Source organism: Triturus cristatus, chromosome 4_1 (assembly GCF_964204655.1).
Source record: "Triturus cristatus chromosome 4_1, aTriCri1.1, whole genome shotgun sequence".
NCBI lineage: Eukaryota > Metazoa > Chordata > Amphibia > Caudata > Salamandridae > Triturus > Triturus cristatus.
This window is the reverse complement of record NC_140585.1, coordinates 115,092,581-115,116,117: the sequence shown is the minus strand read 5'-3', so window position 1 is coordinate 115,116,117 and position 23,537 is coordinate 115,092,581.

Below are 23,537 nucleotides of genomic sequence, written 5' to 3'. Positions count from 1 at the left end.
ATTACCGCTGCCTGTGGTAACATGAGTGCCTCTATTAGAGTCTCTAGGAGATTCCTATGCATAACAGGACTTCTGTCTGATTTGCGAAAGCCTCTCCTACCCTAATGTTGGAATGTACAGTGGTAGTCACATAAGCTGAATCTAAATAAATCACAATGACTTTTCCTGCTACTTGCTTAAGAGCCACTATCAAAGCTATCAGTTCTGCTGCTTGTGCAGAATAATGTGCTGGTAGTGTTAACTTCTCTACTTTGTGGAGTGTGTCAGAAGAGTCATGCTGTTGTGCTCTGACTACTGCTGAACCAGTGTGTCTTACTCCTGTATCCTGTTGAATAGTAGAAGAACCATAAACAGAATACACAATGCTAACTGGTATAGGGTGATGCTTGACTAGATTTAGTAGGAATGTAAATTGCACGGTCATGCACATCATCCTAAGAATCTAATATAGGATGAGCAAAGAATGTTGCAGGATTCACTGTAGGACGCTTCACAACATTCAAAGACGGTAGTGACAGTATCGCCTCATATCCTGACACTCTCTTGATAGTTATAGTAGTCTTAGCCTTCTGCAAAGAGTGTGTCAGAACACAGACTGGATAACCACTAGCCTTAGAAGCCGGATACAGCGGGAGAGATGAAAGATGCTAGGTAACCCTATCCCCTCGATGATGTTACCTGTGAGTATGTGACAACCACTCAACAGGAAAAAACACAATAGGGGAAAGGTCAGAAAAGGGACAAAAGAAACAATAACGATGCGGCTGCGAAAAGACTCAATGGGGAATGTACCTGGAGTTGTAGACTTCACTCCTGCTCTCTAGCCCTGTGTTCCCTGTATTGAGACACAAGCACAACACACATGTAATAACCACCATAAGCAAACAGAACAAAGCACTGTAGAATTATGTGAAGGCACTTACAGTTAATCATGCCGCACTCATCCTCATGTAAAAAAAGGCAAAAAAACCAAAAATAAAGCAAAGAAATGAATAAGCACTCCAGTAACTGTTTCCAAGGCGCCTGTACACTAGTCATAAGAGGCACTGCACACATTAACAACAAGAAAAGAAAAAAAACGTAATTGTACTTAGCTTGGAAAATGCAATCCAAAGTAAATGTGAAGATTTCCACCAAGACTGAAGGGATAGAAGGCCCTGGAAACAATAGGAACCTTCAGGAGTTAACACGCTGTTCTTGTGTGTTCCTTAGGCAACCCAAAACAAGTGAAAGCACCACAAAATAGTTCGAGCCTCTCACCGGCTCCTTGGTGGGTTGAAACGCGACCAGCAGATTAAGAGGGAGGCAAAGGATGAACTGCCAAAGCCCCAGGCCGGCTCGCAAAAAGTGCTCCAGCGATAAGCAAGGGTTTCCTGGATCGGACACAGGGGAAGAAATGCTCCAAGTTCACCACAGCTCGTAATTGCGCTCCAGCGCGATTAACACGGAAATGGCTCAAGTATGCAGAGAATCCCTCTCACGCTCCAGCACGTCAGAAGGAACCTACACAATGCCGGCAGAAGCAGAAGGGGAAGAAGGCAAGGAGGAGACGCGGGGCCTGAAGTCTCCTGACCCCAGCTTGCAGCAGCACAAGGTTGGAAATGGGATTTCCAGGGGAAAAAACAGTAGGCGGTGCTTGAGTAGTTTCCAGAGGTTGGACCTGTGATCCACTCCCCTGGAATTATGGGAGTTGTAGTCCTACTTCATGCACACTCCATTCTCCCTGTTCCACACACTCTTGTGTTTAGACTGTGTGTCTCCCACGCTATCTACGCCTAAACATGAAGGAACCCCCTCTCAACGACTGACGTCCCGACGGTCCACCAGGCCTAGTGGGAAACCGTGAGTGAAAAAGTCTAAGAAGCACAGGGCAGAGAAGTTTGGTACCCGGCTCCTATGAGCGATCCTCGGGACCATACCCCTTCCACTGAATGAGGCAATGCACCCGTCCTCTGATATATTTGGAATCAAGAATACTCTTGACCTCGTACTCTTCTTCCCCCTTAATTTCCAGCAGCCGTTGTCTTACAAGCAGTCTGGTTTGAGGGAGACAGGGCCGTAAGAGGGAAACATGAAACACAGGATGGATGTGCCAATAAGAGGGGAGTGTCAATCTCATCACTACAGGATTGACTATTCTGTCAATTGGATAGTGTCCCACAAACTTAGGTTTTACCCAGATGTTACCGTTGAATTTCAGATGTTTTGTATCGAGCCACACCCTATCTCCCACATTATAGGAAGACCCTGGGGATCTTTTACTATCTGCATACTGTTTGTCATGTGCTTGTGCTAATTCTAACTGTGTTTTGGCATTCTGTAATACCCTTCTGAGATGTGTATGATGTTCCTGAATCGTAGCATGTCTGGTTTGCACAGGCCATTCGAAGGGTAAGATATTAGGATGGTATCCGGTCAGGCAAAAGCAAGGGGAACAGCCCAGAGAGGAATGGTCCGTGATATTGTATGCAAACTCTGCCATCCACAGAAGTGTGCTCCATTCGTCCTCTTGTTTCAGAGTAAAACATCTGAGGTACTGTTCTAGCGTTTGGTTTAGTCTCTCGGTTTTGCCGTCTGTCTGCGGATGGTAGCTAGTAGAGAGACGGGCATCGACTTTCATAACATCACACAGCGCCTTCCAGAACATAAAAGTAAATTGGGTTCCTGTTATAAAGACGCCTGGAACAGGTAGGTGAAGTTCAAATCACTCTTTATTACGGCCTTCACTCAGGAACCTTTAACAAGTCTCGCTGCAGGGCCAGCGACTGCCAACTCTGCCAGTCAGGCTGCCTTGTCAACATTCTAAGGCAGCCTCTGGCTCAACTGTAGGAACATTCCAAAGGGGTGGAAAGGGAGGGGGTGGAAGGGAGAGAGGGAGAGATCACAGAAGGGAAGTGGCATATAATAAAGCAGGCCAAGAAAAGTAAGGGAATTATAATATATCTTCCCCCCATAAAACAATGTATGAGAGAGGTATAACGTTATTGTATAATAAAGTCTTTATGCCATTTGGGTGAAACAGTAGGTCTTCTGGTACTGCTCCTGGGAGGCGTGACAGGGTCTTCAGAGCCCCCCAGTGACAGTGAGTTTTCATGAGTGGTGTCCTCTGGGTTCGGGCATTTAGCCAACCGGTTCAAGCTCCAGTTTCAAGGACCACAGTGTTGTATTTGATGTCCACTATTCTTCTGGGTTCAAAACATTTAGATTCATGATCCCCCGCGAATGTGGGTTTTTTCACAGCCACCCAATCTCCTACCGACCATTCTCGATTCTTTGTTCCATGCTTTTGAAATTATCGGCCTTTGTAGTTGGCTTGATGGGAAGCTATTTTGGGTTTGGCCTTGTCATAAGAGTGTGCCGTTAACTCTCCACTCCGATCCAGTTGGGGAAGAACTTTGTACTGGGTTTTCTTCTCCTGAGCGATGAGAATGGGGATATGCCAGTGACCAGGTTGAGGGTGGTGTGATATGTCCAGAGCATATCTTGAATAGAGCGTTCGACCGGTAGGTTGTTGATGCAAGCAAGCTGTATGTTCTCTTTTACCATTCTGTTTACTCTTTCGACTAAGCTGTTGGCTCAAGGGCAGTACAGAGTAGTTTTCAGGTGGGTTATGGCTAAGCTGGTCAGGAAGTTGGACATGGCGGATGAGGTGAATTGGACACCATTGTCTGTGACCAGGGTGGCCGGAATGACTTCAGTGACGAAGGTATCTCGTAGGAAGTTGATCAGGGATTCGGTAGTTATTTGGTGTACCATTTTAATGACTACCCTGTGAGAGTGAAAATCCGTCAGGACAAACACAAATCTCTTAGTGACACCTCTCTTATTGATCGGGCCGATGATATCCAGAGGTAATTTTTCCCATTGTTTGTCCGGAATGGGAACAGGGGAAAGAGGTGCCATCTGGGTGCATTTAGTTTTGTCACTATTAGCGCATATGGTGCAGTTCTTGACTTTGGTTTCGACCATGGAGTCCATGTTGGGGAACCAGTAATGCTCTCTGCGTCTATTTTTCATAAGGCTTCTCCCTAGGTGACCCTCATGGACCAAGTCTATTATTTTGTTCTTCAATCCTTCTGGAGGGATGATTTTGTTGTTTCTCCATATGTGATCATTGTTCAAGTTGATCTCATGTCTTATTTCCCAGAATTTGTCTAAGTCTTGGTTTACGCTTTTACGTGAAGCTGGCCATCCTTCAAGGGTGTACTCTTTAAGACAGGAAAGTGTGGCATCTTGGGTCATGCTCTCGATCCATTAATCTTGCTTTATTGTGGAGGAGTGGACCTGTAAGATGGGAAATTCAGATGTTTCAAAGCATTCAGATAGTTCTAATGCTGCCCTCGAAAGGAAGTCAGCTGCAGTGTTGAGTTCGCCTGTGACATATTCAAGTTTAAAAACGAAGCTTTCTAGGCCTAGTACCCATCTAGCTACTCTGGGTGTACTGTTAACTGATCCTTTACAACTGAACATGTAGATGAGGGGCTTGTGATCTGTGCGAACAGTAAACTTTATCCCCCACAAGTAGAACTTGAAATGTTTAATCGCCCAAAAGCAGGCTAGGGCTTCCCTCTCTACGACAGAATCGTTTCTTTCTGAGCTGTTGAGGGTGCGGGAAGAGAAAGCGACAATGCGTTCTCTCCCACCGATAACTTGAGACAGGGTTGCTCCTAGGCCTTTGTTGCTGGCGTCTGTGGTTAGAATGGTCTTCCTGAAAGGGTCAAAATTGCATAAGTGAGGGGCATTTAAAATGCTTATTTTAATGTTGTAAAAGGCTGCCTGGTTCACCTCTAGCCATTTGAAGGGAGTATGGTTTTTAGTGAGTTCCCTAAGGTCATTGGAAATATCTGAAAAGTTCTTGACATATTTGGCCATGTATTCTGTAAGACCCAAGAGGGATAGTAGTTCTTGTTTGGTAGTGGGTGCCTAACTTGGGTTTAAATCCGTCCCTTGATATGGTGTGCCCAAGGTAGTCAACGGTTCCCACCCCTATTTGGCATTTTTCTTCTTTAAGGTAAGACCCGCCTCTTTGAAATCTCTCAAGGACAGCCCTGAGAGAGGAATCATGTTCATCCAGTGTTGCTCCATAGCTCAAGACATCGTCTTGGAAGCACATAGTTTTGGGAACCCCTTCAAGTATGTGCTGCATTATCTTTTGAAATACAGCTGCCGCCGAAGCGAGTCCAAACGGCATTCTGAGGAACATGTATGACACCAGAGGAGTGGTAAAAGCAGTTAACTCTCTGGAGTCGGGGTGGAACTCTACTTGATGGTAGGCATTGGAAAGGTCAAGTACACTAAAACAAGTGGCTTCCCCCATGGTGCTTAAAACCTCTTGGATGCGGGGAACTGGGTGTCTTTCAAGGATGATGTTCTCGTTTAGGTCTCTAAGGTCGATGCACAATCTAATGTCATTCCCCTGGGCCTTCTTAGCGATAACCACAGGTGCTACCCATGCGGTGCAGTCCACAGGTAGAGGTTTTTTCTTCAGAGGCCAGGGCAGCGGACTTCAGAGCACAGGGTTCATGGTTTGATCCTTGGCTCTGGTGGCGGCAGCTCAGCACCATGTGATTCTGGGCAATAGCTCACTTAATTTCCACGACGGCTCCCAGCGCCTTGAGACCCGTAAGGGTGAGCAGTTCGTGCTTTACAAATACAGATTTTATATTTTTTAAAGGTAGTATTACACCTAGGGACTGTAGTCTGGCCAGTTCAGTTTTAAGGGGTTCCCACATAAGGTGAGGTATGGGCCTCCTTTTGTGTGCAACGGGTTTGGCTTGGGGTTTCAATTTTATTTTGTGTTGTAAGTTCTTGAGCAGCCCTAAATTGGAAGTGAAAACGTCAGGAAACTCTCTGATGAAGATTTTACCCTGGGTAGGCTAAATCAATGGTAAGAACTTGCTCTGGGTTATTGGGGTCCAGTTTTATGCCCAACTCTTTTTGATGTTGCCAACCAAGGAGATTGGACCCCTCCTCCACTATATAGACTTTCCCAAGGGTGACGCGGTCTTTGAAAGAAATGTGAGTTTTAACCATGCCCTTCAAAGGAATAGATTCTCTGGTGTAGCTGCTGGGAGAAATGTTAGGCTTTATTATGTCACTTTCTTTGCAGAAGTTCATGTTATTAAAATCAGAAATGTTTACAAAAGTGAATGTGGAACAGGAATCCGCAAACATGTTAATTTTCTTGCCACCCAACTCAATAACGCATTGTGGGTAGTTTATTTGATTGACAGTGCTGGAGTCCTCGAGACAACAACTTCCTTAATAACTAAATACTCCAACTTCACAATTCTGGGAGATCTTAATCTTCATTTCGACCAGCTAAATGACCCCACGATCAAAACGCTCCTTGCAGATCTCTCTGCACTGCAACTCAACTCCTTCATCTCCACTCCAACCCACTCAGCCGGCCACATCTTAGACCCAGTTTTCTCAAACCTAGAGAAACTTACTTCAGAGCCACCCTTACCAATGGGATGGACAGACCACTTCCTCATCAAAGTGGCCACTCCGGTTAGGAAAAACAGACACAACACGGCCTCGACTCGCCGATTAAAAAGGCCATGGCATAAACTATCTCCTAACGACCTGCATACGACCTTAGGGGACTTCCACCTGGATACCCATTCCGATATCAATGTTAACTACAGCGCATTTAAAGAATGGATCACGGGCGGACTAGACAGTCTCATTCCAGTTAAATGGGCCAAAGGCCGCAATTCTCCATCTAATCCCTGGTACAACGATATCCTTAAAAATCTACGCAAAGAATGCAAAAAAGCAGAACGCCTTTGGCGCAGAGACTACAACTTAGAAGACAAAGCAAAATATCTAGGTTTACAGAAAACGTATCACAAAGCCATCCGTGCGGCACGTTCCGCCTTCTACGCCGACAAGATCGACTCTAGCCCCATCCCTGCTAAAGAAATCTTCAAACTAGTACAAGAACTGCAGAGCAGCAAAGCCCCCCTCCCTACTATCTCCTCCGAGCAGCAGTGCGAAGACCTCGCCAGTTTTTTCGTCGACAAAATACGGAAGATTTACACCTCTTTCCCTCAGCCCGTCCCTAGCACTACCAGCACTTCCTCCTCCCCCAATTACTCTAACATGACGCACATCCCAGAAATCACCAATGATATCCTCCTCAGATTATGCAAAAAGGTCAAATCTGGTTCCCCTGCAGACCCTATGCGCCCGGCCCAATTCCTGGAGTCACTCAACTTCTTTCTACCAACACTTACCGCCATATTGAACCTCTCCTTCACTTCAGCGTGCGTACCTTCAGCCTGGAAGCAAGCCTGGGTCTCGCCCATCATCAAGAAACCCACTCTAGACCCATCTAAACCGGAGAACTTTCGTCCTATCTCCCTGCTCCCATGGCTGTCTAAACTCGCTGAAGCTCATGTCAACAGCTCCCTGTCCCAGCACTTGGTCAAAAACAACATCCTGGACCCAACGCAAAACGGGTTTAGACCAGGTCATAGCACTGAATCAGCTCTCTTAACCACCACAGAGCACCTCCGAACGATCTTAGATGCCGGTCAAAGTGCTGCGCTGATCCTTCTGGATCTTAGCGCGGCCTTTGACACGGTATCCCATACCATCCTTCTCAATCGTTTGGAGGCCTCGGGAATAACTGATCATGCCTTGAACTGGTTCAGATCTTTCCTCGAAAACAGATCCTTTCGAGTCTCCGCCCCTCCCTTCCTATCCAAACCCCACCCCATTACACAGGGAGTCCCGCAGGGCTCTACACTGAGCCCATCCCTTTTTAATCTCTACGTCCAGCCTTTGGCGGCAGTGGCCAAAGAATGGGGATTGACAATAGTATCATACGCCGATGATACACAGCTGGCCATCGCTCTCTCAGAAGGTACTTCCAACCTTTCCTCTAACTTCAAAAACGGACTTTCTGCAGTTGCCCAGTGGATGACAATGAACTGTCTCCAGCTTAACGGCGGAAAGACAGAGGTTCTTCTCCTGGGAAATAACACCAACCTTTGGAATGAACACTGGTGGCCGTCTTCCCTGGGCACCATCCCCCCCCAAAAAAAACTAGTGAAAAACCTGGGCGTCTGGATGGACGACTCACTCAACTTCCGGTCCCACACCAAGAAAGTGGCCGGCACCTGCATTGGCCTACTAAGAAGCCTCAGCCACATTCTAGGCTTTTTCAACGCCAAAACCCGACAACTAATTATTCAAGCTACCATCCTCTCGCGACTAGATTACGCCAATGTACTCCTTCTTGGTGCCAACAAATGTGAGATAGCACGTCTCCAACGTGTGCAGAACTCCGCGGCTAGAACTCTGGTCGGCCTCCCCCGCAGATGCTCAGCCAGAGCGACCATCAAAAGATTACACTGGCTACCCGTTGATTCTAGAATCAAATTCAAGACCCTTGTTATGTCCTTCAAAATTCTCAGACTCAACACCCCTCCCTTGCTTCAACCCCTCCTCACTCCCTACGTCCCGGCACGGACCCTCAGATCCTCCAACCGAAATCTTCTTTGCGTTCCTCGAATAAAACTCAGCCGCATGGGCGGCCGCTCCTTTAGGTTCCTCGGAGCCAAGCTGTGGAATGACCTGCCACAACATATCCGTTCTATAGACAGCCTACCAGCTTTCCGGAAAGCTGTGAAAACGTTTCTATTCCCTTGCCTGTAACCCCCCTAGTCCTACTCTCCTCTCAGACTTGGATCTAGGTTTCTAGCGCCGGGACGCCTCATTGCTGGGGCAGCTGTTGCGCTCTACCAAAACAATAGAATAGAATAGTCTCGAACTTGGAAGATAATTTTCTTAACTGATTGAATTTTGGACTCAGAAGTAACCTCCGCACTGTTCTGTTTACTGGGACAAACTCTAGCAAGGTTGCCTTTCTTATTGCACTTCTTGCAAATAGCCGTTATGGCTTGGCACTTAGGGATTGTTGGCAAGGTGGTTGCTACTACCGCAACGGTAGCATTTGAGTTTGTTAGGGTTGTTGTCATGAGGCAAGTTGGAAGTTTTGGCATTATTCATTTTGCAAATAGTGTTTTCATTGCTAGTATCAATGGGTTCTGATTCCACAATTTCTGACACCTGGCTTTGAACTGAATGGGAGTGTTCAGGTATAACAGGATTAGGTCTAATCTCTTTCAAGCAGAGGGCAGTATGTTCAATAGATTTAGCCAATTCAATTGCCTCTTGGAGATTAAGTTGGTTTTGCAGTAATTTTTCTTGGATTTTACCATTATTGGTGCACCTCACCATTTGGTCCCTAATGAGAGAGTCGTTGAGATCTCCGAATTGGCATAGCTCACTTAGAACTCTCAGCACAGCTACGTAGTTTGCAATGCTTTCTTGTTTTCCTTGGACCCTACAAAAGAACTTGTAGCGTTCCAGCACTATGTTGATTTTGTCCCCAAAGTGTATTTCCAATTTTATTAAAGATGTTTCGTAAGAGTCTCCATCTTCTTCTAGGTCTGGTTCTGGTAGAGTATCAAAAACGTTCCTCCCATGGGTACCCAGGTTGTGAAGAAGAATGTGCTGTTTCCTTAAAGCACTGAATTTTTCCCCCCAATGGCAATCAGGTATGACTCAAAGATCCTGACCTATTCTTTCCAAGGAAGGTTGGGTTCCCCACATTCATTTAGAAAAGGTGGGGACTAGGTCATGCTTGCAGCCGCCATGTTGGGAAACCAAACTCTGAGAGGAAATGAAGTAGATACCAAAAATAGGTCTGTGTGTCACCGCAGATGGTTGTAAAAGAAGAGGTGGAGAGATGACACGCCAAATAATATGAAGTGTGCGTATCACTGCAGAGGTTTAGCACAAGGGAAGAACAAGTAGTGTGTGCATCACTGTAGAAGAAGTGGCACACATGTGAAAAGGCGTGTCACCGACGTAGGTAATATGGAGAATTAAAGTGAGCGTGTCACTGAAGAACATGAGACACGCAAAATGGTGTGCGCGTCACCAGTGGTATGAATAACTGGATGGGCAGCTGAGCAAAGTAAACGTAAAGAGGCAAGAAGTGAGCTGTGCCAGTCAGCGGTGAGCGCACCGGCAGAGAAACCCAGGTAACATAGATCCAGTGCTTGAAGAACCAATATGGTGAAAACACTTAGTGGAAGCTGCTGGGCCTGTCAGTGTGGACAAGGCTGGGTAATAACATTCAGCACCGGAAAACACTATGTGAAAGCTGTGCCTGTCAGCGTGGACTAGGCGGCAGGCAAGTTTTTATGTAGAAGGTTCGAATTGCAGCCCTTTGAAAAAGCAAAAGAACTTAAAGAAAGCAGGAAGGCTGTAATGGCAGAAGCATCACCGCGCTTGAATAAATGGAATGAAATGGTTGAAATGCTTGTGCAGGGCAGATTCCACACACCGCTGCCAAGTTTATTAACAACGCATGACTGAACTTTTCCTTCAAACAGCTAAGAGGTTGAGGCACGAAAAGTGTAATGCACCTTCCCACCAGCTGGGGGAGCTTTTACGTAAAGAATTTCTTTCACAGCCAAGGACACTGTCAGTCGGGAACCACACTGAAGGGTTGATAGGGTGAGGCGGGAGAATCGTTAATGCTTCACCCGCCAGCTGAGGGAGTGTTTACGTAATGAATTCCTCTCACAGCTGAGGAAACTGACTGTGCGAACCACGCTGAAGGGCTGAGAGGCAGAGGCAGGCAAAGTATCAAAGCCTTCTAGCCAGCTGAGGGAGTCTTTAACCCATTCCCTGCTCATGACGGAGCCGCTCCGTCATGAGCCACGGTTGCCGTGTGCTCATGACGGAACGGTTCCGTCATGTTACGGCCGTTGGCGGCCGCTCCGCCTACGCGGCGCTGTTTTCCCGCCTGTGCGGGGGGACAACGCAAATGGGCGGAGTCATGACGGAACCGTTCCGTCATGAGCACAGCTCAACCGTGTCTCATGACGGAGCGGCTCCGTCATGAGCACAGCGCCACCGCGCTGCCCCCCCGCACCCCCCAGCACCGCGGCGTAATTCCCGCCGCGGTGAAAGGGTTAAGTAATGAATTCCTCTCTCAGCTGAGGAAACAGTCAGAGTGGCACCGCACTAAAAGGATTCCTCTTAGCAGATGAACCAAGCTGAAGGGCTGAGATGCAGAGGCAGGCAAAGTGTCGACGCGCCTTCTCACCAGCAGAGGGAGTCTTTGATTAATGAATTCCTCTCTCAGCTGAGGAAACAGACAGAGTGGCGCTGCACTAGAAGGATTCCTCTTGACAGACTAATAAAGCGGCGTCATTAAAGTGCAGTTCCCAGCAAATAAAGACGTGGCAGAAAGCAATCAGGCACACAGCAGGGGAACGAACATCGGATTAATTATGGAAGCGGTGATGCCAATTGAGAGTGCCTGTCAAGGCATGGGTCAGCTGGCAGTCTACGCATTAAATAACCCCACTCAGCAGGAAGCAAAGAAAACAAAGTTCAGTGAGGTTTTCACTCGTGATGAAATCTGATCGTTGAGTGAGGTAACTTCTACAGCATAATGTCCGAGTGAGAAGAGCTGATCACAAGATGGTAACGCAAGCAACAGCAGCAGTACCTTCACCTTGTGGGCCACAAGGTAGTAATTACAGTGACGTAGAGGATGAAGGCAGAAGTGAGGGAGCGTCGTCCTGCTCCCTTATGCAGACCAGTCATCGCCAGTGTTATAAAGACACCTGGAACAGGTAGGTGAAGTTCAAATCACTCTTTATTACGGCTTCCACTCAGGAACCTCTAACACATCGCGCTGCAGGGCCAGCGACTACCAACCCTACCAGTCAGGCTGCCTTGTCAACATTCTAAGGCAGCCTCTGGCTCAACTGTAAGAACTTTCCAAAGGGGTGGAAAAGGGAGGGGGTGTTAGGGAGAGAGGGAGAGACCACAGAAGGGAAGTGGCGTATAATAAAGCAGGCCAAGAAAAGTAAGGGAATTATAACAGTTCCCGTGTCTGTAATGATGACCGCTGGTTTCCCATGAGAGCGCACAATGTGTTGCAAAAATGATTTGGCCAATTCCACTGATGTAGGCAATTTCTTCATTGCAATGAAATTATCCATCTTGGTCAAGTGATCAATGACAATCGGTATGGTGTTATTGCCAGAGCTGGAAGGCATCTCCACAGTAAAGTCCATGAAGTGTGTGTCAGGGGGCTGTAGGTATTGGTATGGGTTGGAGCAATCCACTTTGCAGTTTGTGCTGTGCCTTTCCCTGGGCACAGATGGCACATTCAGAGACGTATTTAGCAGTGTCCGCCTGTAATGTTACCCACCAAAAGTATCTTTTCAAGACCTGCACTATTTTCTAAATTCCCAAGTGTCCACCCAGTGTAGAGTCATGGATCCAGCGTAGGGCTTGCTGTTGTAAAGGTCATTCATAAAGGTCATATATACAGCCGTTTGTCATTAGACAGCAACTTGTTCAGGGGAGAAACATTGCTGGGGCTCTTCTGTAACCCATGCATGTTCATCTATTCCCTCTATTTGTTTCCTCACGCTTTCCAAAACGTTATGTGTAGTTGTAAAGGCCAGTATCTCCGCAGGAAAGGAAGCTTTCTGTAGTATAACAGTGGGTTCTTCTGCTGGTACTTGACTGAGTTCAGGATTAAGAGCGGGTCTTGACAGTGCATCTGCTTTGCCGTTTTGCGGTCCTGGCCAGTACCGAATCACAAAGTCAAAATCAGAGAAAAACAGTGACCAGCGGAGCTGCCTAGGGTTTAACTATTGCAGTCTTCAGAAATAGCAGGTTCCGGTGAAACGTGTATATCTGAACTGTGCATTTATCCCCCAACAGGTGGGTTCTCTGTTCTTCACAAGCTCTCTTTGTGGCCAGGAGTTTCTTATCTGTGATACTGTAGTTGACCTCAAAAGACGACAGTTTCTTGAAAAAGAAGGCAATGGGATGGAGTTGGCCTGTTTCGGGATGTCTTTGGGATAGGATCCCTCCGATAACATAATATGATGCATCCACAAACGGACGTGTGGCATCGGGATGTCTTAACACTGGTGCACTTGTAAAGCAGTTCTTTAGCATTTGAAAGACCTTTTCTGCTGAGTCAATCCAGAGAAAAGCTGCTCCTTTCCGTAATAGGTGTGTCTGCAAGGCCTTCACGCTGGATGGTGATTCCCATTGAATAATGGCTTGTATCTCTTTGTCGTCCATACATAGACTGTGTGGTCCTATGACATACCCCAGAAACTCCACTTCAGTGGCGTGGAAAAGACACTTCTCCAACTTGCCATAGAGAGCGAACCACTGCAAACATTCCAGTACCGCTGAGACATGAGGAATGTGTTCCTCTAGGGATGCAGAGTAAATCAGGATGTCATCAATATACATGATGCAAGATACATCCAACAGGCCCCTCAATACTTCATCCATAAAAAACTGGAATGCGACGGATGCGTTGCAGAGTCCGAAGGACATCACATGATATTCATACAACCCAAACTTCATCCGAAAGGCCACTTTTCCCCATTTGTCCCCTCGCCGCGCCCGCACTAAATGGTAAGCTCCCCGAAGGTCTAGTTTAGTAAACACCTTGGCTCCTTTCAACTGGTCCAACAGAACGGGTATTAAGGGCAGAGGATACCTGCTCTTTATGGTCACCCTGTTAATGGCCCTATAGTCTATGGGGGCCAGTAAGCCCCCTTCTTCCTTCAGGATGAAGAATAATGGCGAGGAAGCAGGAGAGGAAGAACAACGTATGAAGCTGGAAGACAGCAAGATGTATTGCTGCAGATAAGTAGTTCCAGCCTCGGTAAGAGCATATATACAACTACATGGAATACTGGCTCCAGGCTCCAAGTGAATCACACAATCATAATCCCTGTGAGGGGGCAGCTTTCCTGCCTCTTGTTCACTGAATACGGCATGGAACTGCTTGTATTCTTCTGGTAACGTGGTGGTACAGCACAAGATCCATTTGTTACAACCGCTTGCGAGCAGGCCTGCTGGATTCTCCACAACGTCTGTTTTTTTAACCTTGTCTCTTGTGCAGTGTTCTTTACAGAATGAGGAGTTCATGGTGACGGTGAGTGTAGCCCATTGCACTAAGGGATCACGCTGTGTTAGCCAAGGCATCACCAAGATGAGTTTGAAGTGGGGGGCATCTATTAGGTCGAACTGTATATATTCAAAATAGTTTGCCCCGACTTGCATTAGAATCAACTGTGTGTGAAAATGCACCGGGCCTGACGTCAATGTCGTACCATCTACCGCCTTAACTGGTTCCGGTGTCTTTTTTCTTATGCAGGGTACACCGAGTTCCTGTGTGTACTGCTGGTCGACAAAGTTACCGGTAGCCCCAGAATCCAGCAGTGCATGCACTACTACGGGCTCCCCACCAGGTAATTCCAACGTAACACGTTCATATGGGCCACTGATGTTTGAACTGTGTTGGCCACTGCCGAAGAGACTTCTTCTTCCCTAGGCCTCAAACAAGGGGTCTCCATCTTGTTTGAGCGCATTTGTTTCCCGGGTTCTCTGGGGTGTTCTCTACCACGGGCAAGTTCCTGGCTCCTTGACTTCCCTTGTTCACCAGCTTGGATCTGGTCTTGCAGTCTTTGATGCAGTGCCCGGGCTTCCCACAGTACATGCACAATCTCTGTCTTCTTTTTTCCCTTTCGCCTGGGCTTATGGGCCCTCTTATTCCACTGATTTGCATCGGCTCTGTCCCATCGGTGGCCTGTGGGTGTTCTTCCAGTATTATGGACCTAGGGCATGATAGAAATTGTCTTGTTTCTGTTCGATGCTTATCACCTTTCCTTTCCTGGAGCAGATGATCCAGTTGAACAGTGAGGTCTATGAGTTAATCGCAGTTAGGAGGCATATGTACTACTTGAGCAAATACATCCTTGAATTCCCCTCTGAACCCTTGATAGAACAGCGATGTTATTTTTTCCATCGGCCTATTGGTTTACACTAAGAGTCTGTTGAAGGTGGTAATGTATGTGAGTAGGTCTTGCATGCTCTGTTTAAGTGCAATGAGTTCCCTGTCTAGAGATTGCTGGTGTGCCTTTCTATCAAACAACTTGCGCATCTCTATACAGAAATCTGAAAAATTGTGCAAAACGGGTTTGTCCTCTCTATTAGGAGAAAGGACCAACTGGCAGCATTACCACCAAGGTAGGACATAAAAAAGGCCGTCTTTGACTGGGCGTTAGGAAACACGGCAGGTTTGCACATAAAGTGCAATCTACATTGACCCAAAAATATCCCAAACTTCTTGGGATACCCAGAGAATCTCTCAGGAGGGGCAAGGGGCAACTGTACGGGCTGTATCACTTGTATGGATAAAGGGCCTGTCTGAGAAGGATTAGAGAAAGAGGTTGGAAAAGGCCCAGCACCCCCTCCCTGGGCTTGGGCCACATGCCCCATGTCGGAGCCTTGAGATGGGAGTGGAGGTGGTAAGTTCCAGTCCTTTATGTAAGAACCCCCCCATGACCTCGTAGGGCTTGTACGAGATAGCCCGCTACGCCTCGCCTTATCCTGCCCATCTCATTTCTTAATTCTAGGTTTTCCCCCTCAGAAGGCATCCACTTCCATCCGCAATGCGGTTAAAATATCCAACACTGACGTGAGAACAGTGTTAGTATCCATCGCTCAGGCCGTAGGTAACCATGGGCTTGACAATCTGTCAGAACACAGACCGGGTAACCACTAACCTTAGAAGCCGGATACAGCGGGAGCGATGAAAGATGCTAGGTAACCCTATCCCCTCGATGGAATTACCTGCGAGTATGTGACAAACACTCAACAGTAAACACCACAATAGGGGAAAGGGAAAAATGGGACAAAAAGAAACAATAACGATGCAGCTGCGAAAACACTCAATGGGGAATGGACCTAGAGTTGAAGACTTCACTCCTACTGTCTAGCCCCGTGTTCCCTGTATTGAGAGACCAGCACAACACACATGTAATAACCACCATAAGCAAACAGAATAAAAGCACTGTAGAATTATGTGTGGGCACTTACAGTTAATCATGCCACACTCATCCTTATGTAAAAAAAGGCACAAAATCCAAAAATAATGCAAAGAAATGAATAAGCACTCCAGTAACTGTTTCCAAGGCACCTGTAAACTAGTCATCAGAGGCACTGCACCCATAAACAACAAGAAAAAACCCCATAATTGTACTTAGCTTGGAAAAAGCAATCCGCAACCGGACAGCAAGAAGGCACCAGTGTCTCTCCTACTCTTTCTGCTAACTTAAGACTCTCCGTTACCACGGCGTACCCGCCTTCTCTACCCTGGACACTGGGCGGCTCCCACATCTACCATTGACAGCTACCCACATTCCAGTTGTGCCCTACTGATACGTCCTTTATACGCATCCCCTGTGACGTTCCCACATTAGGTCTTCATTCCTCAGAGACCACACCGCCCGCTTTACATCCTTCTCAGACCCTTCGAGATCACCCAGCCGGGTTGGAATTATCACCGGCCCTACGAATCTTCCACTCGCTTCTCAGCTCAATACAGCCCTGAAGAAGTCACGGGATAACTCCCTCAAGTAACGAAACACGTGTTGGCTGGTTGTCTTTCGTTTTTGCATTATTAAAAACATGTAATCATCATACTGATGTGGACCACAGATACTGTTAGAATATGAGACTTTTTGAGCCAGAAGTTTAACCAAATTACGTGTGCCCGGGCCAGTGTTTCTCATTATTGTTGCGGGTTTCTGGACTCGCATATTCACGGGGTTTTCAGGGTTTTTCCCCCGACCTGGCAGCACCGTGCATACACTGCATACACTGAACATCGCAAACATACGAACACTAACTTGAGCGCCAATCTTCCTGTCGTTACTAGAAACCTCACACCAATTTAGGACCTTCAGGAGTTAACACGCTGTTCCTGCATGTTCTTTAGGCAACCCAAAACAAGTGGAAGCACTGCAAAATACTCTGAGACTCTCACCGGCTCCTTGACGGGTTGAAACTCAACCAGCAGATTACGAGGGAGACAAAGGACGAACTGCCATAGCCCCAGGCTGGCTCGCAAAAAGCACTCCAGCGCTAGGCGAGGGTTTCCTGGAGCGGACACAGGGGAAGAGATGCTCTGAGCTCACAGCAGCTCGTAATCGCACTCCAGCGCAAATAATACGGAAATGGCTCAAGTCCAAGGGAATCTCTCTCGCACTCCAGCGCGTCAGAAGGAACCTGCACAATGCCGGCAGAAGCAGAAGGGGAAGACGGCAAGGAGTAGACGTAGGACCTGAAGTCTCCTAACCTCAGCTTGCAGCAGCTCAAGGTTTGAAACGGGCTATCCAGTTGAAAAAACAGATCACGATTGACAAGCATTAGGCTGCCAGTAGGTGGTGCTTAAGTAGTTTCCGGAGGTAGGACCTGTGATCCATTCCCCTGGAATTATGGGAGATGTAGTCCTACTTCATGCACACTCCAATCTCCCTGTTACAAACATTCTTGTGTTTAGAGTGTGTGTCTCCCATGCTATCTATGCCTAAACGTGACAGAGCCTCAAAAGTGCCCCCATGTCAATGGGGGTGCTCTTCTGCACTGCAAAGGCTGAGCTTGCTTGCAAGGATAATGTTGTTTCATCACTGAATCCAACTGTTTATTAAAGTACGCAATGGGTTTGTGTCCTAATGGATATTTCTGCATAAAGGCAGATGTCAAAACTTGACCAGTGCAATAGCAAAATAGATAAAATTCCTGGGTGGTATTAGGACACAATATCGGAAAAAGATATTGCAATACAAAAACATCTTGTCCAACATATCATGATATGGAAATATTGTCAGCAAGAATATCATTGTCAAAGATATTGATTTTAAGGTGAGTAATATTGATTTTTAAAATATATCGAAGTCAATAATATCGTTTGCAAAAATATAGTTTTACATATTTTTTTTTAATTATTGTTATGCATTTTAGTATATATTTTAAACTTATATGATGTACATTTTGTGCACGATTATTGTTTATGTTTTGTAATATGTATGTTACATTTTTAGTAGTTATTAAATTTAATGTAATTAATATTTGGAACTTTTAGTGCTATAGTAGGTTGTGGGTTTATAGAGGTATAGGGTGGGAAGTAGTTTACCTACGATACAAATAATGATTATTTTGTATTTAATATTATTTATTTGATTGATATTTAATTATGTTAATTGTGCTAATATTTATTTTTATGTAAATAATCATGTGGGTTTTATAGAGTTAAGGATGGGAAGTAATTTATTTTTAATTAATAATAATTAGTATTTAATTATTATTAAATAATGAATTGATAATTAATTGTTAGTAGTTTAATTTCTTTTGTTAGGTGTGGTTTGTGGCATTAAGGGGGGTAAATGGTGGGAAGTAATTTATTTTAATTAATTAATAATTAGTTGTTAATTAATATTAATGAACTGATAATTAATTATGCTAATGGTGTTATATATATATATTTGTTAGGTGGGGTTTGTGGGGTTTACAGGGGTAAAAGGTGGGGTGTAAATTAATTTAAAGCAATTAATAATTAGTTGATCAAAACTATTAATTATTGAATTGACAATTAATTGTTTTACTTGTGTAATTATTTTTCTTTCAAATTTAATTTTAGGAGTGGGTTGTGGGGTTTATAGGGATAAAGAGTAGGACGTTGATTACTGTTAATGAACTATTATTTAATTATTAATATTGGTTTAATTTATAATTAATTATGTTAATTGACCTTGTTGGGTAGGTCGCTCCCCCTCTGTACAGCACCGCCTGTGCGTCCTGTCCCTGCCCCAGCTGCCGCTGCTGAGTTAAGTTCTGTGCCCCCTGATCTGTGCCCCATTTTTCCTCTGTGTGCCCCCTGATCTGTGCCCCATTTTTCTTGTGTTCCCCCTGACCTGTGCCCCGTTTTTCTTGTGTTCACAATGATCTGTTCCTCGTTTTTCCTTCGTGTTCCCCCTGATCTGTGCCCTGTTTTTCTTGTGTTCCCCCTGATCTGTGCCCTGTTTTTCTTGTGTTCCCCCTCATCTGTGCCCCGTTTTTCCTTCGTGTTCCCCTTGATCTGTGCTCTTTTTTTCTTCGTGTTCCCCATGATCTTTGCCCCGTTTTTCTTGTATTCCCCCTGATCTGTGCCCTGTTTTTATTGTGTTCCCCCTGATCTGTGCCCTGTTTTTCTTGTGTGCCCTGCGATTCTGTGCCCTTGGCCCCGTGCCGTCCTCCGCTCCCGTTCCCGCCGCTGCATCCCCTGTGGCCCCGCCCCCCTGGCTGCCCATTCGCTGCCCCTTCCTCCCGACTCCTGCCTCCTGAAGTACTGGGTTTTTCAGAACCCAGCGGTGCCAGGGAACACACCCTAAGACTTCGAGTCCTTCCTGTTTGAGACTACAGAAACACAGAGTCTTCTTGGTGAAGTCAAAGATCGTATTTATTGGCTGCAGCCTGTAACAGGTATCCTAGAAGTACAACACGGTGTATATTCTCAGGAGACTGCTCAACCTTACAAAGCCAGTCTTCTCTTTTTATGCAAAATATTATGCTTTAGGCAAACATTCCTTATTTTACAGTTGACCATTCACATATTTTCACTACAAAGAAAAAGCAGAGTCATGATGACAAGCCCATATTTCAGTTTGTCCAGCCTTCAATCAATTACCCGGCAAGGCTTGGTACTTTCATCAGATATCGACGGACCCCCCAATAAAAACGGGCACCTCCTCCTCGTAAAGCAAGTCATAAAGAAAGAAACAGGGACAGGTGTGTGTAAGATTAGGCATGGTTTGTGTGTGATGAAAGGTTTTATGATATGTTGTGCCTTGATACTAATCTCTTCCGGCCACTGGGAAAGGAACTGGCCGAACAGGTTTTGGCTTCAGGCAGTGGAGTCAGCTTGCCCAGGCCACAGAGGAGTCAGCAAAGGTGCATGTGTCCTTCAGACTCGCTTTTGGCCTTAGTCATTGGCCTATGTGAGGGCAATCACAAAATGGCTGCTGTTCAAATGGAACCCAAGGGTTCAGGATGGAAACTCGGATTTCAGGGTGATTTCGTCACCCGAATATGACGAAAATACTTGTGCATAGTATTCTAATCATTCTTGGTCTGCTGATACCAAAATCGTCATGATGCGACGATGTTTATAACACGGGTCCAGAATTTTCAGTACCACAGACCCTCCTTTTGCCCTTACATAGGCAATAACCTATACTCACGCTAATCTGAGTCCAGGTCTATATTCATAAAGTTGTTGAGATGTTGCTGTAGCATCATCCTATTACTTAGCTCGTCTCTTGATACAGGTTTCCTTACACACGATGTAGCACAGAGGCCACATATTGCAGGAGCACACTGTACACACAGACAGGACAGGAAAAGAATGGCTAAGATCATCCCAATGACTATCAGAATCTTCCATCCCCAGGCGGATATCAGTTCCCAGAACCACCCCATCAATGACCAATCTCCTTTATCCACGTGAATAGATTCGGAGATCTTATGCAGTTTGGAAATGGCCTGGTAAACTGTCGGAGCGTTATCTGGAATGAAAACACAGCAACTTAATTGGATCACTTTACATACCCCACCTCGGTCTGCAAGTATGACGAATAATGCGACCCTGTTCTGAAGAGTCATAAGGCGATCCGACTGGAGCTCAGCAGTCAAATTACCAAGGGCACCGGCGATTTCATCTACCGTGGACTCAACCACCCTTGTCAATTGCCTTATGTTCCTGCTGTTAACCATAGGCCCCCAAAACGGCAGAAAACCCTTTACGAAATCTCCAAGTTCTTGTCCTGTAGTGTCTTCTTTACTGATGACACCTCTAACTATCCTTGTCTTATGGTAATCTGCCGCGGCCGTGTAGGTGGGAGGCAACAGGAACGAAACAAAACATGTGCCTTAGAAGTCAGGGGGAAACCATGTATAGGCTCTATAATGGCAGATGAAATAGGTACCCTTAGCTGCTAAGAACGAAGGGGAAGTACAGATACTTCTCCCTAACTGAGCTCTGGGATTCTTGACATTACCTTGCAGACATAGGTGACCCTGATGGGGTACAATCCAAATCGGGGAGGATCTCTTTGCTCGCTGGTTCTCACTCAGAGTAACTCCATATCCTGTTATGTTCCATCCAATATATGCTAGTGTCTCATCTCTCGGGATAGTCTCATAGGAAATATCTTCCCTAATCATATCTACTATACCCTTAACTAGAGCACTATTCTTAGGATTATCTTTCACAGAACGTAGGGGGTTGGCTTCATGAGCGTATATGAATACCGTTCTATATGCCCACACAGATCCATTATGGCTGAAAGGCAGGACCAGATAGGGGATACCTTTATCAGTAGTATGAGGCATAAGACCACACACCCAACAGTTAGTTGTGTTAACTACTAATTGGTGTTGGTGTAGAAGCTGAATGAATGAATTATTGACAAATTCTAATCTTCTAGCAGACTCGTGTTCAGGCAGAGGGTGAAAAGAATGCGAGGAAACAGTAGAAGGAGGTATAGGCGGTGTAGTGGGTGCAAATGTCACTTGAAAAGAGAATAAAACGTATCCTATTAAAAACGTCATTACACTAAGCAACATGAAAATACATAATATCAAAAATCGTTTCTTTGTCATCATTATACACATTCTGGCTTTAAAGTTCATCTGTTTGGCAGGTCTCTCATTCTCGAAAAACTCCATCCTCTCTAATTGCTGCTCGTGGTGGTAGGGTGTTCTATGCTAAGGAATGCTTCTGTCAGTCCAGGGCAACTCCCTTAGACCGACCAGAACTGTCGACCAAACGTCTTCAGCTGCACTCCAAAGACTTGGGCAACCACGACCCTACAGCTGAACCCGGATGGCGGTTCGAAAAACAAAAATAAGAAAGTTTCTCAGATGAGAGAGCTGCACTTTCAAAAATAGCAAAGAAAAAGAATTTTTATTTGTCCATAGTTCTCGGCCTCAAATTATAACGGCTTTTTCCAGGTACTGTCTGGTTTTGGAACAAGAGTTCAGGCTCTGTAGTGTTCAATCGAATTGACGGTGGCACAGCTTCTTGCAAAATATTGTCACTTTCTTGTTCAGAAATTGTTCCTTTTACACGTGCATTGCTAAAAGGCAGAAAACGAGGCACAGTCTCAGTTTCAGAGTCAGCGATCCCCTCCTGGACCCACCGGTCGTTCGGTAGAGGCAAAGGGACCCTCTTGCAGTGTACGCCGTGAATCCAGTTCTTTTTCCCTTCCACTCAAACAGCTGATCTTGTTGAGAGAAGGACGAGGTGGGGGCCGGTCCAACGGGGCTGATCATTCTTCGTCCGCTGGAAGTTCTTGACCAGCACCCATGATCCAGGATCGATAAGATGTCCTGGAGTTTCAGAGACCTGAGGCAGAGTATCGTGAACCTGTTGGTGTAATACACGCAATTTAGCCGTCAATTCATACAAATAATCAAGCAGTACAGGGTGTTCGATCTCACTGAATTTTGTCGGTCTTGGCACTCCCCATATGTTGGCCGGGCGGCCGAACACAATTTCATAGGGACTAAGTCCCACTCGCGAATGCACAGTCATTCTTGTTGATAGGAGTGCTAAAGGCAGAGCATCAGGCCATTTAAGACCAGAGCTCGCTTGTATCTTGGCCAACTTCAATTTTAGCGTGCCATTATAGCACTCTACTAGTCCAGCTGATTGGGGGTGATTTGCAGCGTGAAATTTTTGCTGGATACCTAGCCCTTCACATACTTTTTTCATCACTCGACCCACAAATTCACTCCCATTATCACTCCAGACCGCTCTCGGCATTCCAAACCTAGGGAAGAATTCTTTGGCAAGGGCTTTAGCTGTGGATAAGGCAGTGTTGTCTTTTAAGGGATATGCTTCTACCCATCTTGAAAAGGCACAAACAACAACGAGTACGTATTTCAAATTGTTGCACCTTTCCATGTGGATGAAATCTAGCTGCAAAACCTCAAACGGATACGTTGGAGGCGCAAAATGACCAGCTGGAGTTGGGGTTCCCCTACCAGGATTGTATTTCAGACACACCATGCAATTCTTGACCACGTTCTCTGCACATTTAGGAATTCCAGCATTTTGCCATACTGGAGCCAACAACTTACAAATCCCTTTCACACTGATATGGGCCATTCCATGAGCCATTGTCACCACTGCAAGCACATACGCATCGGGTAACAACCATCGCTGATGTTCTGACAAGTCAACCCAACAACCATTTTCATCCAATTTACCCGTACTTTCTCTCCACACACTCAACTCTTTATCTGAAGCTTCAGCTTGAAGAGACTTCACACTCTCTATCGTATCTTCACACATTCCAACGTCACCAACCCATCTTGCAGGGCCTGCAACATACATTCGATTCATCACATCTTTTGCTGTTTCTTTTGCGATTTCGTCAGCAAATGCATTGCCACGACCAACATCATCAGTAACCTTCTTGTGTGCACTGCATTTCACAATCGCAACTTGTAATGGTAAGGTCAGTGACTCAAGAAGCTCATTCACCAACTGACCATGCTGAATTTTAGCTCCATGCGAAGTCAGGAACCCACGTTCCTTCCACAATCGTCCAAAACTATGAGCCACACCAAAC